Genomic DNA, 14,330 nt, shown 5'->3' with positions numbered 1-14,330 from the left:
TTTTAAAATTTTAACTAACCAAGCTTAATTTCAATTTAACCCTAAACTAATTAGGACTTAATAAGCAAATAGCCCAAAAGTTACTGGATTAATCATATCCACCACCACTTGAACTTTTTTACCATGGTTTAACCACCATTTTGGTCCCTTTACTATTTTAAATATATATAGATTAACTTTTACCGCTTTACAATTTAATCATTTTACCTTAATTAACTATCAAATCCCTAAAATTTTCAGACCAAACCTGAATATACCTATATAATCACTCCATAAATATTTAATAAAAATATTTACAACACGAGTTATAGAAACGAGGTCCTGATACCTCATTTTCTAAAACCACTTGACTTTAGGGACAAACCACTTGACCATTGTTAACTATCTAATTAACAAAATTTATCGAATCAATATTTACTAAAACATTATAATCAACTTGTAAATATTAATAATTACTATTCATAGACTCACTCGTCGGTATTGTGGTCTCGAAACCACTATTTCTGACACCACTGAAAAATAAGCTATTATAGGTGAAATGTATAATAAGAATTATTAGTGAAATTATGGAAGATTATTAAATATTGAGACAAGTTACATGTGTTAATGAAAGAGGAAGATATAATTATACGAAGTATTTTTATAAGGATTAAATGGTAAAAAGTGTAAAAGTGACGTGTGTATGTTATGATTTGCCCAAGTAGACGAGATAAGAACTATTAGGATATTAGTGACATGCCATTAAGGAACCTTAGCGTGCTCTCTGATTATTAGCATGTTAGTGCTCTCTGATTGGCACATTTGTGCTATCTGTTTATTCGCTTCTGCGGTTTTATTATCCGCTTCAGCGGTGTTCTATTATCTGCTTCGACGGTGTTCTATTCTGTTCCGTATATCCTGTGTGTTCTATGAAGTCTACTGGGCCTCTAAAAAAGGTACAAAACTATTTTAGTGATTATTGAATTATATAGATTATATGTGTTGAAAAGTTATGAAAATGAAAAACATAAGAAAATATATGGTTGAAATATGAAAAGTAAATTATTTGAAATTTTAGATCAATGGAGTAAATGAGAAATTTAAAATAAATGATGTGATTCTAGTATTATATAGATGATAATTAAATCAATATGTTTAGTTGGTGTATGATGAAAAAATAATAATAAATGTGGACCTAATTGTAAGAAAAAGTGAATTGATTGGTAAATTATGTATGATGAATACAAACAGGTCATTTAAATGATTCCATGTAATGATAAATAAGTTATAATTTATAATATAGATTATGATCTAAATATTAGTTGTACTTACTAAGCTAGCAATAGCTTAATGCGTGTTTTATACATGTAGGTTAAGAGTAGAAGAAAAGGATCTTTGAAGGTTGAAGGCACCTCATCTCATCACATTAGTGGATCCGAGAAATGAGTAAAGTATTAATTTTTTTCATTTCAATAAATGGCATGTACCTGGGTGGGTGTATTAAGGTTGAATGTGAAGGAAACTTAAATGTGAAATTTGATGTTTGCTTAAATTATATGAAATAAATTATATGTTAATTAAGTGGTATAAGAAATTGGGTTTTAAAATGCTTAATTACGATTTATATTTGAATTAAATTGGCTTAAAATTTGAGATTTGGACAAGGGTCAAGCTAGATAAACTTTAGGGATTAATTTGGCAAATTATCCATTGATTTTCAAACTTAAACACAACTTTCAAAACCTACATGGGCGAGACATACGTCCATGTCCCCTGTTTTTCACAATGGCCCTTATTTCACTTTAGTATATTGTTCTAAATACAAGAATGGTTGAAAAAATAATTATTTTGGCTTATTTCGAATACCAATAATTAATATATTAAAATAACAAAACTAATAGGTGTAATTTATAATGTTATCTTTATTTAGATATTACTATTAGAGTTTCTGAAAATCAATGTAATACTTCTATACTTGATCTGATAATTGGTTTGGGTATAGGGGTGTTACAGTATCTTTGTAAATTAACTTTAGCAGTCATTGAATCATGCATTAAATACTAATAGTATCATACTCGTAGAAGAAGTATCAATACCATTTATTGTGGGTGAATTTAATGATTTGGTATTTTCATCACCAACAACTCTATTCATGTTTCCAACAGCCACAACGGTTGGAAATGAATTAGAGGGTATAAATACCATCTTCTAAAGGTCCTACAACAACAAGAGAGATCATCAAGCCTAAAGATCAATTAATACAACCTTAGTGTTTAATTCTTTCATACTTTCCTTGTACACACTTGTGAGCCTTCATTTTTATTCTTTAGCTCAAGTGTATTCTTGTTTATTTGTGCTTAATTGGCAAACATTTTGATCTAATAAGGATTACTTCTTAGTTTTCTATTTGTATTTACTCTTTGAGTGGGTTTGAGTCTTAAAGTTTGGGTAGAAACCTTGAGGGAGTTGCAATATTAAGATTTTGGGTAGAAATCTTAAGGGAGATTGTAAGGTTAAACCTTGTCCTCAAAGGTTATCAAATTAGTGAATTTTATAAAATCCTTAGTTGTGGAAAGCTAAGGTAGTGGAGTAGGCAATTTGGGTCGAACCACTATAAATTGTTGTATTCTTTGTTGCTAATTTATTTGTTGCTTCCAACATTTTCTTAAAGGCCAATTTCCCCTCTCTTGGCTATTTTTTGGTGATCAATCAAGCTAACAATTTTGATCTTAGAAATGAGGAGTTTATTGAAGTGCCTTAACTTGAATGTGCTGATAAGAACTATCTATTAGGTGTGGCAGTCCTGGAAAGGCACCTATGTGATGTTTGTAATTATGACCAAGAGAAAATTGATGTTTGGACTATGGAGGAAAATGGAGTAAAACAATCTTAGACTAAGTTGCTTTCCATTTAAAGAACTAGAACCATTACCACACCAACGTTTTTAAAGCCATTAGCTTATTCCAAGCAGCTTGATAAGGTTTTGGTGGAGATTAATGCCAAAATTTTGTCTGGTATGATTTGCAAAAGAAGGAGATGTAAAGTGTAAAGATTGGTGGTAGTCTAGGTACATTTGGTGTAGAGGTTTATATAGGAAGCCTCATTCAAGCCAAAGACCCTAAAAGATTGGAAATTGAGAACAAATTGAACAAGATGAACAAAAAGATAGAAACCGAAAGAAGAGGTACAAATGGTGAATTTCGACTTGTTTGAATCTTTCTTTGAAACATGTTAAACATCCAAACATAAAAAAGTTTTAACAAATGGAAAACATAGAAAACCTACGTTAAAAGATATGGAGAAGGGAGAAAAACAAAGGGAGAAGAAGAAAAGAATGAAAAAAAAGGAAAGTTAAAAGAACATAAAGGAAAAAAAATTAAATTGCTCAAAATAAAAAAAACATGGGGACCAATTGTATAAGTTAACCTAAAATTTTTGTTTGAAATGATAATTTAACATGCCACGTCAACTTATCGTTACACCATTAACAACAATTAACGGCTCAATGACTAAAATGTTACAACACGATAACGTAAGTGACTAAAACGTAACATTTCAAACATAAGTGACTAAAATGTAACATGAGGTAAACAAAAGTGACTATTTCGATAGTTTACCCTAATTTTTTCATATAACATAAAATTGGTTAAATCCTGCTATTAGTCCCTATACTTTTCAAAAGTTATGGATTTAGTCTATATACTTTTATTTAATCAATTTTAGTTCCTATACTTTTCGAATTGGTAAATTTTAGTCCCTGTACTTTTTAAATTTTAGTTAAATTCAACTGGTTAGATTCAATTACTAGTCTTGTTCTATGAGTACAGTTGTAGATTTAGTTCATTTTCTCCAATTAGATCATTTTAAGTCCCTATACTTTTTATATTTTGAAATTTCAATATTAACGCAAATGACAATAGGCAATCCACTAATTTGATTTTTAGTGGGTAATATGTGGAATAATAAGCTAGCATGACATTACACATATGATAATATATTTGGGGCATCAAATTGTGTAAATATAATAACTTTACTTAATGAATTAAACAATTATTGTTTGGAAAGTACAGGTGCTAAAACTAACCAAATAAAATACAGGGATTAGATCCACCACTTTTTCTAAGTATAAGGACTAATAGTAAAATTCAACCCATAATTTTTTTTGAAGTATATTAAATTTTAGGTCTTATTCTATTTCTAGTTCCTATATTATTCCTACCTTTAAAATTTAGTTATTTCACTTTTAATCCAAGAATTGGTTTAATATTTAAGTCTAATTTCTAACATCCTAAAAAACCCTTTGTTAAATTAAATTATGTGAATTGTTTTTGAACATTAATCTCATTATAGGTTCTTATTATAACTGCTCTTTTTGATACAATACCTAGAATTGCCAATAGCCCATCACCAACCCTTAAATAGGAGGATAATATGCTTTAGCGCACTCGAACACACGTCCTCTTACAATGGCAACAAAGCCAATGCTAATCGAGCAAAGATTCAATCGGCAATTACGAGAAAAAGTTTAAAATAAATAAAATTGTTAATTTGATCAATATTACATGCGTAAAAAGTTAAATAAACAAATAAAAATAAAAAAGGTTGAATATGAGGTTATAAGGTTTGTAATTTTGAATATGATGATATAAGGTCCTTAAACATTGCTTAAAGTGAAAGCCGATATATATATATACTTGCTTACTTTCACGCATTTTTAAATTGGTTCACATGAACAAAATTTTTTATTTAAAAAAATTCTGTAACATCCCGATTTTGGGTCTAGTCGGAACAGTGGTTTCGGGACCACAAATCTGATGAGGAAAAAATTATTTTTCTTATATTTTTATGGTCTACGATTTCACGGAATGATTTATTGAAAATTTCGTTCAAAAATTTCGACTTTTGGGCACTCAATTTAGTCAAAAGGACTAAGTTGTAAAAAGTACAAAAGTTGAGTTCTACATGTTAGAGGTGTCCAATTGTTATGAAAATTTAAATTGGACGTCCTTATATGGAAATTAGACCATTGGTTAAGTTGTTAGACAAAAATGGACATGAGATAAGTGAAATAGGAAAATTTTAAGTTAGAGACAATTTGGTAATTTAGTAATAAAAAGAATTAAAAAGGGAAAAAGATGGAAAAATGTGCTCATATTCTCCACGGTGAACGAAAATAGCAAGGGGAAAGTCATATTTAGGGTTTTCAAGCTTCCAAGCTCCATAGTAAGTGATTCCAAGCCTCGTTTTTAATGTTCTTTACGTTTTTGGCGTCCCGGTAACTTGATTTAGCTTATTCTAGCAATAATTTAACCTAGGGTTTATATTTGGAAAAATACCCGTAGGTGAAATGTTTTTATTTTTGATATTTTATGGTAGAATATGAAGCTTGAAATTATGTTAAACAACTTTTGCTAGTGGATTTTAACTAAAAACGAGTATATTGACATAATCGGTAAAAATACCTAGTGTTCATAAGTACATGCTAGAGTGGGAATTTGATGTTGTCATAGAAGGGAAAAATGTTCAGCATGTCATAAAACATAAGAATAAGAGATGAAGTTTAATTTCTGAGCTTTGGGACAAAAGTGTAATTATGCAAAAGTTTAGGGGCAAAATCATAATTTTTCAAAAGTTCAAGTCAAGGATTGTTTTGATGAATGTGAGTATTAAATAAGCTAAATTTGCTATTATAGATCAAGAAGAACAAAATTCGGAGTTAGACCGGGGAAAGAAAAAGATAAAGGACTAAGTTGCTAGATTTGGTCAAATTTTGTACCGAGGTAAGTTTACGGTAAATAAATACAATATTTTAATAATTATTATTAATGCTGTTATTTTCCAGAAATTATATATTTATTTCATGAATTTATTTAATGTTGACTCAAGTATGATACGATAGAGAATTAGTATTAAAAAGTCCCGTTGAAACTTTTGGAAAGTATCGGATACAAATGTCATGACATTTGGATGATGAGATCCCATGTAAGACCATGTTTGGAACATGGCATTGGCACCATTGAGAATTTGAGAGGTCCCATGTAAGACCATGTCTAGGACATGGCGTTGGCATTGAGATGAGAGGTCCCCCATAAGACCATGTTTGGGACATGGCATGGGCACCAATATGAGAACTCCGATGTAAAACCATATCTGGTATATGGCATTGGCAGTACAGGAAACATCCCATGTAAGACCATGTCTGGGACATGGCTTTGGCATGTTATTATCAGATATGAGACCCAAGTATCCTTATTATTCCAATGTGGCTCAACGGGCTCGAAAAACAGATTATGTTCTATGGAAGTTCAAGTAAAAGTATAATTAGCAACTTCAGGTGAGTTATAAGAGTTAAGAATATGTTATGATATTAGTGAGAACCAATATTTCAGTAAGAGAAGAGTAAGTTGTAATCTTAATCTAACTAAATAGGTAAGTAAATAAACAAGTAAATGAGAATAAGTAAAGAGGAAACTTAAGAACATGATACTTGCATATCATTATTTGAGTTAAATGTTGTTATTTATTTACTTGTAAACTTACTAAGCTTTATGCTTACTTCTTTTATTTCTTTTTCTTTCATATAAAATTATCAAGCATAGTCGGGATCTTGAAGATGTCGGAGAGCGTTCACACTATCAACCACCACAACTCGGTATTTTAAGACGATAAATGTTTCGAGCTATGGCATGTATAGGGACTTAGTCATTTCGATTGTATATTCTTAAATTATGACCAAAAGATGATATGTAAATATTTGATGATGAATAGTTATTAAAATGGCTAAGTATGAATGTGTTTGTTGTTATAAAAGTCTAGGTGATAAATTATGCATAGAAATCATGAAAAAGTAAAAATTGGCAGTGAATCAGTTTTGAGACAGCAGTAGAGATGTGATTTTGAAAAATCACCAAGGATAGTAGAAAATGAATTAGAGGGTGGATGAGATATAGAATTAAAGCTTATTGAGTCTATTTTCATAGAAAAATAACAGTGTAGACAAAGGAATTATTTATTCTGATATATTTTCATTTTAGTTAGACAAGGTCAAAGTGATTTTCGGAATCCCCTATTCTGAATTTGGAAAATCATTAAAAATTTTAAAAAAATATTTAATAGTTTTAATTTAGATGTCTAGATTCCTTATTGAGTATATTTTCTGTAGAAACAAGTTAGAACACCATATGAAGTCTGTACAATGAGATAATTAAATTTTAGTGATGAGAGGTCAGGACAGTCAATTAGTGAAATAGGGGAGACTTTAACTAATAAACTATACTAATTGACTGAACCAAAAATTCTGAAAAATTTATGGTAAAAATATATATGAGTCTTGTTTCATTGAAAATTTACAGATATAAATTTCAAGTTTTTTAGCTCAAGTTATAATTAATTTAGTGACTGCTGTTCGGGTGGACAGTTTTATTGTGAATAGTGAAATAAATTATTTTTATTTGTTTAAGTAATCGGAAAATTTGTAATGTTCCCGGTTGGGACCCGAACCATTTCCGTTGCATGTTTTAGGGTCTCAAGAGTTCTTTTAGGGACATATTGATTGAATGTGAGTGAATTAATTTTAAAAGCAACTTTTTTATGCTTCGAACTAGTAAGTTAAGTCAGGTAATGCCTCGTGCTCGACTTCGGCAACGGTATCGGGTAGGGGGTGTTACAAATTCACGTGATCCAATTGAACTAAATTATTTCATTAGTTTTTATCAATTGGATTTCAATTATTAAATCAAAAGAGTAGAATGATTAAATGTACAAAGAATATAGTGAGTGCGAGTATAATTATAGGTTTTTTTCCATATACATGAAAAAATTATTTAGCTAAGTAGACAAGATTTAGGATTATTTAGTAAAATGGTTGACGTCGACATCTAGAGGTGAACATGTTTTAAACACATTTTTACCTTTAAACAAGTTAATCGGTTTTAGAAGATAAAGTGCTAATATTTATTGGTTTAAGGGTTTTGTGAAATAACTCTCTACATATTAGTAAACTCAAATGAAAAACAATAAATAAGCCATAACTAGATCAAAAGAAAATATTGTTGGTAACAAAACCTGATGTAGCAAAATTTACACCCTATCTTGAATAACTAAATGACACAATAAAGCTATGGAACTTAGAAACTCCACATTTGAAACATGTAGGTGTTAACATATCCCTATCATCATCCATAACATGAATTTGATGATCATTAGTAACCCAAAATTTGAGCTTTGTAATATTTCTGTTTGTTTCCCATAAGATTTCATGATGGGATTTTATTTTCATGACATAGGAGTGAGCAACATGTTTGATGGTTTCAAAGCTTTGAAATACTCTTTCTTGCCTTACTTAGGTCTTGAATGCGTAGCAGATTAGAATGCCTAAAAACTGTTGGATTATGGAACAAGATGGAGTGGATACTCTTATCAAATGACCTGACATTGCTAACAAAGTTCTCAACCATTAGGTAGGCTTCAAAGATGTTCTCCTATAGAGATAACATGAAATTTGTTTGAATAGATTGACTTTCATTATCGATAATTGTACTCAATATATGATGAGGCCCAATTAGGCCTGAAAAATAGTAAGATTTATTCTAAATAAATTTTATTTTCATGAGAACTTACTTTTTTTATTATTTCTAGCCCATAGAGAGATACTGATATTCCCGCTAAATATCAATTAAAGTTTTTATTGTATTCATCGGTACTTGAATAGAGCCCATACTCTAGTAAGCCAAGATAGAGAATAACGGAAAAGATTGAGTTGTTGAAAATTGATATTCGAATTAGACCACTTGCTCAAATATCACAGGTACGGATTCGATAAAAAGAATATTGCTATAAATATCATAAGGCCCGGGTTATAGAAAAAAATTCCTCTATGCAACAAAATTATTCTTTAAATAGAATTTCTCCTAGACAGTTATATTAATTGTGTAATACCTTTATATTGACCTGACTACCAAGTCGAATATAGAAATGCTACATTTGAGTGCCAGAGAAATCTTGTCTAAATCATTTAATTTCAAACCCTTATCTGATCTTGTTCAAACCCTTATCCCTTATGTCGTATCGATACCATTTTGAGTTTCAAAGTTGGAAAATTCAAGAAAAATGCCATATGTATGGATACATAGCCTAAAGTATCGATAGTTGCCTTAAATTATTGATACTTTTGGCTTGGTATCGATACCAAATTGGTATTTTGGAACTCATTTTAAGTTTAGGTCAATTGACCACTTTACTCCGTCATATTTAACCCCTTTTAAGTCTCTATTTAATTGATAATCTAAATCATACCAATTCACATACCCATCATCTCCAAATAGTCTTAAATCTCACTTTCAAGTATCATCTCATAAACATATAAATATCTCATATAATTTAGGAAAATGTCAAGTTTCACAAGTCCCTTTAACATCTTAACTTTGTGTAGGGAAATGTGCCCATATTGTTGTAAACATGTAATTGTTTTCTATGTATTTGAACAATGAATAAATAAATTTCACATTTCACTGTTATGTCTTTTCTATTCTCGTCATTCATATTTTGCATGCATAGCGAAATTGTGACAAAAAAATATTAGCTTTGATTTTCTAAGTTCAAATTGGAGATAAGTGGCATTGTAAGAACGTTTACATTGTGAGAAAGACAAGTTACCTCATTAGATAATCTAAACGAGTCTGTAATCTCGTAAAAGAATCAAAGTGAGCATTTGATTCAAATACTGAGAAGGATTATTATGTCGCCTATAATTCCAATTGAGGAGATGGCTAGCTTGGCTATCGGAGCAATTGACTCTACGGGTAGAGACATAGATGTAGTTGTTGGCAGAATGATACATTATATTGGACCCAAGATGAATTAATTTGAATCCGTTTGTGAATTAATTCACTTGTGACATTTATGGTGTGATTTACCTAAATCCCGAGTTAGTCATTGACCATGTGTATGTAACTCATGTGCTTTGATATAAGTGGAGGCTTATACTCAAAAGATAAACAAGACGATAGTCGGTATGTTGGGCACATGAATTGTGTATGACATGACTTTACTAGCAATAGTGGAATTCATAGCTCAATGAAAGAGTTAACGATATCCTCTCACTGGCATTGTGTGGATTGATAAATATGAAACGTGGCCACGAGTTGCTTGTTCTTAAACGAACAATTTATCATAGTCATTTGTTGACAGTGATCATATTAATCATTAAGAAGACACAATGGTGACAATGAGATAAAATATGATTGTATTGAGTGAACAAATTTAACTCAAATGTATCAAGGATATCATATGAGGTTAACACACACATGACGATGTCATTGGACAAAGTAGTTGGATAAATTTCTTTCGTAAAGAGTATACAATAAGGAGTTTTCAATCATGGTACTTCTTGTGGACCGACTCCATGATGAAGTAATTGCAAATTATCGAAACAATTTTTTTGGATTTAATTACAATTACTAGAGTCTAATTGTATGTATTTGATTGCTCCCTCCCCTAGCTCAACAAAAACTCGATCGAATTGTTTTTGAACCATAAGAAAATTCTACGACTTTAGAAATAATTTAATTGAGTCGACTTATTTGATGTGGAATTAAATTAGGCGGTTGTAAGAATTGTTGAACTAGAAAATTTTATTAAAGAATTATCTTGAAAAATTAATTTGGAAAATCTAAGTGATTTTTGGGAAAATTAATTTTTGATCAAGTAATAATAAATTAATCAAATTAATTTTGATTAAAGAACTGGGCCTAGTATGTGAAATCGGGCCGATGATCCAGCCATCGGCTTGACCGGACTAGTTGGGCCTTCATTGGCCTAGACCGAACTGTCAGAAATTGAACCAGCTTGAGGTGCCAACAGTTGCGACGGCGGTATTTCGGTGGCCGGAAAATGGTCGGTGACGATGGATCTTTGGTGGTTGAGCAGTGGAAGAATTACATTCCTACTGGAACTCTTCTAAAGAATTTGATTTCAGATTAACTATTTCAAAAATAATATTATTTTAATAAATTTAATATTAAATTAAATTTAATACTTATCGTAATAGTCTTTTATTAATTTAATATTAAAATGATTATCTTAATATTAAATTTAATCTAATATTTATCTTGATAAATATTATATTAATTTAATATTAAAGTGATTAAGTTTAATTATAGTTGAACTCTATAAACTGTCCCTATATAAAGAGAGTATTGGGTAATTATTTGTACACACTTGAATTCAAGAGAAAGTTGTAGAGAGACAATTCTCTGAAGAAATTATTTCAGAAAATTTCTAGAGATATTTTTTCTTATTTACAACTTGGTCCAAAAGTTTAGAGAAAATGCAAAATTACCCCACTGGTAATGTTTGTGAAAAATTTTCTGATTCGAAGCGAGCCCACTCTCGGTAGAGGTGAGCTTGAGGATAGTAGTAAAGACTACTCAGTCGAAAGGTTCATCTTAGACGAATCGAAAATGTACAATTTTGATTAAGCGTTTATTACTTTAGATATCACAACCAAATTCTTGTTTTGATTTTTTTTCAAAACTCTAGTTTTCCCCTAAATTTATTTTATGTTGCGTTTTCAAAAATATGATTTTCAACAATTGGTACCAAAGTCAAGTTGTGCTCTATCCATAAGTATAAATAGATAATAGAAATAAATTTCTTGTCTTTTTGAATGATTTGATTATATAGAAAGTGACATTCTTTAGATCTTATGCATGTTTTGAGTTATATATGGGAATGAATACGATATTATATATTTATTATATAATTTTTTTTACCAAGGTTGTGGTTCTTAGGAAATAGACCGTGGACTATCATCTCCACGTAGGACTGGTTTTTTTTTGTTCATAAAATTCGTGTGAGCCGGAAACAGACATACGACTTAAATGTAATTTTTCCAAAAGAAGTCCATGACGAGGAGAATATGGAATGATGGCGGTTGAAGACTCAATGAATGCCTTGTGACAAAAAAGTATGTAATTTTATTTTTTTCATTTATTTTCTAAAAATAAAATCATAGAACCTTTGGTTGACAATTTTATTTTAATTACCTATCCTGTTATATATTTGTTTTATAATAGTTTATAATATTTATTTTATGTAATGTTATAATTTTGATATATATATGAGATGATCCACAGTTGATCGATTAAAAAAAATAAGTGTGGCAATGAGAAAATACATGTGTTGTATTGTTCTATTCACTTCTTTTCACTTCTTTAGGTTATTCAATTACTGTGAGAAGTGTGGTAATAAAAAAGTGCATGTCTAGAATTGACTCTGGCTAGGAAAGGCTTGGTTTTTAAGCGGTCAAATTTAACTCACCTCCCTTTCCTGGGACCTTACTTGGTACACAATTCACATTCACTTTTTCAGTTTTTCCCTTAAAAGAAAAAATGTGGAGAATCAAAATTATTTGTTTTATGATTGATTGATTTTAGTTAATAAAATAATGTGTATATTATAAAATTTCCATAGCATGCCATGCATATATTGGAAGCATGCCATATAGATTATGTAAGAATGCCACTAGGACTATTGTATGATCATTTTTGAAATATAGGATAAAAAACCTTACATGGTATTTTAAAATATTCAGTGGGAGAAGGCCATTGAATAAGACCTACGGCCTCCATTGATGGTCCCTAAGTGATAGCATGATAAAGTTTCGAGCTGATTCCTACCCTAGACGCACCCCAAGGTAAACTTTATCATCTGGGTTCACTGCATGAGGTTTCCTTTTAAGGATAACTAGTCATGCATGACTCTTAGTGAGATTGTCCTAAGATAACTCACAAATGAAAGCGTGTTCATGATGGGTGTTGATTCAATCGTTACACACTCAAGATCTTATTAAATAGTTTCCCAAGAAAAACTATTTAAGTTAGAGATGATGACCAAACGGTTGTTGGTTCGTGCAGAGTCTTGAGAATTAAGATTCACAAACTGATTGGATGTAATCCATGTTCTTGCTAGTTAATCATGGGACCCCAAAGCGACATGATTGATGGGTGTGAGAATGACCGTAGCAACGAAAAAATGTTTTTTCAAGGTTTTCATACAAGATACATGCATCATACTGCATTCTTGATATGTTATTGAAATGAAAATATATGTTTAATACAAAGATAGTAATTAGTGAATTTTTATTTTTCAATTCAAATATGTCTCTTACTCCTCTTATTAGCATTCTTACTGAGAATAAATTGAATGTGGATAACTTTTGAGAATGGAAATGGAACTTGCTAATAGTTCTTAGTTGTGAAAAACACAAATTCATTTTTGACGAAATTTGCCCTCTTAAAGCTCAGCCCAAAGCGAGAAATCACTGGAGAAATTCTGACTCGATTGCTTAATGCTATATGTTAGTGAGCATGAGCAGTGTGGTGCAAAAGAAACACGAGAATTTCCGTACTGCCAAATAGAGCATGACAAATTTGGAGGATTTGCTTAGAGGCCAAGTCACATTGGCTCAAAAATCCGCTATTACAAATTTGATGAACTCTTAGTAAAAACCTGACACTCCGGTTAAAGTACATATGCTTAAGCTTATGGAATTCTTTGCGGAAGCGGAGGACAATGGGGTTGAACTAGATGTGAACACTTAGATTGAAATAGTGTTCAAATCCTTAACCAAGGAGTTTGTTTGTTTTAAGATCACTTACAACTTGGGCATAAGATGCTTACCTTGACTCGGCTCATGAAGGCATTACACTCCTATGAGTTGGTGCTGAATGGTGGTAAGTCGGTTTAGAAGAAACCTGAAGCAAATTTAGCTGTGGGGCCTTCGTCTTTTAAGGGGAAGCAGAAAGATAAGAGAAAGAAGAAACCGACTAAGTCTTCAATTTTACCTCGTGTGGATAGAAAAAAGGCTAAGAAGTCAAAAAAGCCTAAAGAGATCAATTTTTTCTCCTACAATAGGAAATGACTTTTCAGATCAAACTATAAGGAGTATTTAGATTTTATGAAACTCTTTGTGGTTGAAGCTTGCTGAGTGGAAGAATCAATTAAAAATTGGGTTATTAATTCTAGAGCCACTAACCATGTGTGTTTCTTTACAGGGGTTCAATGAAACGAGAAGCCTGTGTGATAGGAGGTTCTCGTTGTGGATTGGATAGGAGGTTCTCGTTGTGGATTGGAGATGGGAGCTATGTTTCAACCAAAGTAGTGGGAGAAGTTATTTTACATTTTGATAATTTTAAGAAGATTGTTTTAAAGAACTTATTGTATGTATCTCATTTTAAGAGGAATTTAGGTTTTGTAGCATGTTTATTTTATGACGATTATACTGTGACATTCAATAAAGGGATTGTTATTCATAAAAATCATTCTTTAATCTATAATGGATGGATGAAAAA

This window comes from Gossypium hirsutum, chromosome D01, assembly GCF_007990345.1.
Source record: "Gossypium hirsutum isolate 1008001.06 chromosome D01, Gossypium_hirsutum_v2.1, whole genome shotgun sequence".
NCBI lineage: Eukaryota > Viridiplantae > Streptophyta > Magnoliopsida > Malvales > Malvaceae > Gossypium > Gossypium hirsutum.
This window is presented reverse-complemented; position numbering follows the sequence as displayed.